Source organism: Nyctereutes procyonoides, unplaced genomic scaffold, assembly GCF_905146905.1.
Source record: "Nyctereutes procyonoides isolate TBG_1078 unplaced genomic scaffold, NYPRO_anot_genome, whole genome shotgun sequence".
NCBI classification, from domain to species: domain Eukaryota; kingdom Metazoa; phylum Chordata; class Mammalia; order Carnivora; family Canidae; genus Nyctereutes; species Nyctereutes procyonoides.
This window is the reverse complement of record NW_026575052.1, coordinates 12,958,843-12,963,354: the sequence shown is the minus strand read 5'-3', so window position 1 is coordinate 12,963,354 and position 4,512 is coordinate 12,958,843.

Sequence of the window (4,512 nt, the reverse complement as noted above, 5' to 3'; positions counted from 1 at the left end):
TGCGGCTGCGGCAGGCGGGCGGGCCGGCGAGTGCGGGCGGATCAGGGCGGGCGCGGCGGCGCTCTTCGCCCGGTCACTGGTTCACCTCGACGTCCATCAAGCACGAAGGGGCGGAACAGAGAGGTTATGACAACCCTGATTGGGTCGGGACTGGAGTACGCCACTTCTGACGCGCGCGGCCTCGATTATGTAAAGCGCAGTCACGCGGGGGCGCCACTAGGAGGTACCTTCTCCCGCCCGGGACCTCGGAAGCGCCCAGGCTCCGCCCACCTCGCTCTTTGTTCCCGCCCTCGCCCCGCCTCCCCCCGGTCGCGGTCGCAATCGCGCCTCTCGCGATACCTCCGCGGAGTTGTGATGTTTTGGTTTCCATGGAGCTGCCTTCTGGGAGTCGGAGGGGTGCGGTTGGGCGGAAAGCTGGGCATTGTTGAACTAGAACTCGGGCAAGATCCCGAGCCTGAAAAAGGTGTGTGTGTGGGTGGGGGTCTTGTAAAGAGAACACACAGGGAGGAAGAAGAGGAAACCATGAGAGACAATATAAGAAGTGTGCTCTCTGTCGGAGATCCCTAAAAAGGAGAATTCGAGGATCCTTGACCTCCAGAGAGGAAAGGGGAAGCTCCAGAGAGAGGACCCCTATCTTGAGGAAGAGGGCCGCTAGAGTGATGACAGCCCCTCCAGGACGAAGTAGGAGAATACTAAGGCGAGGCCCTCCACCCCTCAGTCTTCCTGCTCTGGTGGCCTCTCTCAGAGTGGGATATATTTGGCCTGAGACCTGTTTCCTACCTTGTGTTCTCCCAGCTTCTCCTGCAAAACAATCACCTGAGGTTTCCTGGCTGACGCCGACTCCACCCCCACCCCAAAGCAAGCCGCACCCTCCTGGCTCCTCCGCCGCCTCTCTTCGGCTCTCAGCTTCGCACTTATAGGGGCTGCCCAAGGAATTATGAACTTCCTGTTCTTGAGACTTTGGCAAAGTTTCCTGCAGTGCTGACCTTTCCAAGTCCCTACCCTATAACTGCTCTTGGGCTTAGATTGTTTTGGGTTCTGCTAACCACCTATACAGTACTAATTGCAGTATTACTTCAACGTGTGTTCTTTACAATTGAGGACGGGCTTAGAGTTTCTAATCCCTGCCCCAACAAAATTTACCTCTGAAACCCAAATCCAGCCCTCTTCTTGGGGGTTTGCCCAAAGATGTGTGTTAATCAAAGGTTTAGGCTCTAGGGTCAGAAAACTAAGGTTCAAAATCAACACTCCACGTTTACTAGCTGTGTGACCTTGGACTTCTCACTGAACTTCTCAGACCCTCACTTTCCTCAGTTGTACAACTGGATCATTATGAGAATCAAAAACAGTACATGGAGGGTAATGAGGGGAACGTATGTAAGTAAAGGGCTTTAGGGGTGCCTGGATGGCTCAGTTGGTTATTCCCAGGGTCCTAGGATGGAGTCCCACATCAGTCTCCCTGCTCAGCAGAGTCTGCTCCCTCTGCAGCTTCCCCCTGCTTGTGCTAGTTCTCTCTCTGTCAAATAAATAAATAAAATCTTTTAAAAATAAGTAAGGGGGATGCCTGGGTGGCTCAGCCTTGAACATCTACCTTCAGCTCCAAGCGTGAACCAGTGGTCCCCAAATCGAGTCCCACTTCCGGTTCCCTGCCTGAAGCCTGGTTCTCCCTCTGCGTCTGTCTCTGCCTCTCTCGCTCTGTGTCTCTCATGAATAAATCTTTTTAAAAATTGAAAAATTAAAAAAAGTAAGGGATTTTACTTTGGAGTGATGGAAATATTTTGGAATTAGAGGTAGTGGTTGCATGACATTGTGAATGTACTAACTGCCACCGAATTGTTCACTTTAAAATGGTTGATTTTATATTATGTGAATTTCATCTCAAATCATTAAAAAAAGAAGAATGTAGGTTTGATAGCTAGACTGCATGGCTTTGGATCCCAGCTCTATCGCTTAGAAGCTGTATTACTCTGGGCATATTAAACACAAGCAAAATAAACAAGAAACAGTAAAAACCAAACCATACATGGAACTTGGTACACAAGGTAAATGTTTATTTTTATTTATTTTTTTAAAGAAATTTTTTTAAATTTATTTATTTATGATAGTCACAGAGAGAGAGAGAGGCAGAGACAGAGGCAGAGGGAGAAGCAGGCTCCATGCACCGGGAGCCCGACGTGGGATTCGATCCCGGATCTCCAGGATCGCGCCCTGGGCCAAAGGCAGGCGCGAAACCGCTGCACCACCCAGAGATCACAAATGTTTATTTTTAGAAGAAAAAAATGGGGATCCCTGGGTGGCTCAGTGGTTTAGCACCTGCCTTCGGCCCAGGATTGAGTCTTGCATCGGGCTCCCTGCATGGAGCCTGCTTCTCCCTCTGCCTGTGTCTCTGCCTCTCTATGTCTCTCGTGAATAAATAAAATCTTTAAAAAGAAGAAGGAAAAAAAAAACTGTGTTTCTTATTAGAGAGATCCTGGTGCCTTGGGTCATGTAAATATAGCATCCCTTCTACTCACTTACATATAGGCCTCTCTGTGTTCTAGTTCTGATTTCTAGTGTATTACTTCACCAGCTTTCTAATTGCCTATTTATACATTTTTTGCCCATCGGACTATAGCATTATGGAATATAAGGACCATACCTAGGTCATTTCTGTATCCTCTTTACCGAGTAGTGTAGGTGAACTAATCCATTCTTTCAGCAGATCTTTATTCAGTATTCACTATATACCAGGCTCTGGCTTAGGCATTGGGGATGCACAATGTGAATCCTGCACTTGTGAAGACAAAAGTCTGATGACAGGGACAGCCAAATAGCAAGGACCATGAATGATGAGACATATTGCAGGGTTAACAATGTTGAGGTAGGGGAAAAGGTAAAGGGAGTCACCTGGATAGAGAAGGTCATGGCATAATTTTCTGAGGAGCTGCCAAGACGTGAAGATCAAGAAGAACTTAGCCATACGACTTAGCCAAGAATGTTCTGGGCAGAGGGAAAAGTGAAGAACTTGAGGTAGAATAGAGCTAGGCATGTACAAGAATGAAGAAGAAGTCACTATAGCTAGAGCTTAGTGGGACAAAGGCAAGAAGAGAGGAGTCGGGAGGGGTTGGCTGGGGCCAGATGTGTAGAATCTGTAGACTCTGTTATGGATATGGATTTTTTTTCAAAGTACAATGTATGTAGTATAATGGGAAAGAAGTCATTGGCAGTCTTAAGCAGATAAGTGACAGATTTGTATTTTTAAGATTTGTCTGGCTACTATGAGGAAAATAGACTGTAGGGGACCAGCATAAAAGCACAGAGACTGGTGAGGAGGCTACCTCTTCCAGGTGAGAGGTCACAATTAAAATGTTGCAGTGAGAGAAGTAGAGTCAAGATATATTCTAGAAAGAGAGTCAACAGAATTTAGGGATGGATTGGATTTAGGAGGCAGTAAGAGAAAGGAAAAAATTATGATCAAAATACCTAGTTATGTGAATGATGGTTTCATTTCCAGTAAAAGATAACAGGTTTTGGAGACAAAATCAAGTGTTTTATTTTTGACATACAGGCATGCATCATTTTATTGAGCTTGGCTTTATTGCACTTTGCAGGTATTGCATGTTTACAAATTGAAAGTTTATGGCAATACTGCATCAAGCAAGTCTGTATGCAACATTTTTCGAACAATATTTGTTTACTTCTTATCTCTTCATATTTTGGTAATTCTTGCAATATTTCAAATCTTTTCATTATTATATTTGTTATGGTGGCCTGTGATCAGTGATCTTTCATGTTATTATTGTAATTGTTTTGGCTGCCACAAGCCACACTCATATAAGAGGATGAACTTGATTGGTAAATGCATGTGTGTTTTTTTAAAGTAAGCTCCACATCCAGTGTGGAGCCCAACATGCGACTTGAAGTTGTGACTCTGAGATCAAGACTTGAGCTGAGATCAAGAGTTAGATGCTTAACCAACTGAGCTACCCAGGTGTCCCAATAAATGTGTGTTCTGACTGCTTATGAACCGGCTGTTCCCTCTCCTTCTTCTCAGGCCGCCCTGTTCCATGAGACACAGGGAAAATTATTGGAATTAGACCAATATATAACCCTCCAATGGCCTTTAAATGTTCAAGTGAAAGGAAGAGCCAAATGTCTCTCACTTTAAATCAAAAGCTAAAAATGACTGAGCTTAGTGAGAAAGGCATGTCAAAAACTGAAATAGGCTGAAAGCTAGGCCTCTTGTGTCAGTTAGCCAAGTTGTGAATACAAAGGAAAAGTTCAGTTCTTTTTTTTTTCCAAAGATTTTATTTATTCATGAGAGACACAGAGAGAGAGAGAGAGAGAGAGGCAGAGACACAGGAGAGGGAGAAGCAGGCTCCATGCAGGGAGCCTGACATGGGACTCGATCCTGGGTCTCCCGGATCAAGCCCTGGGCCGAAGGCAGTGCTAAACTGCTGAGCCACCCAGGCTGCCCAAAAGTTCAGTTATTAAAGGAAATTAATATAGCTACTCCAGTGAACACATGAATAA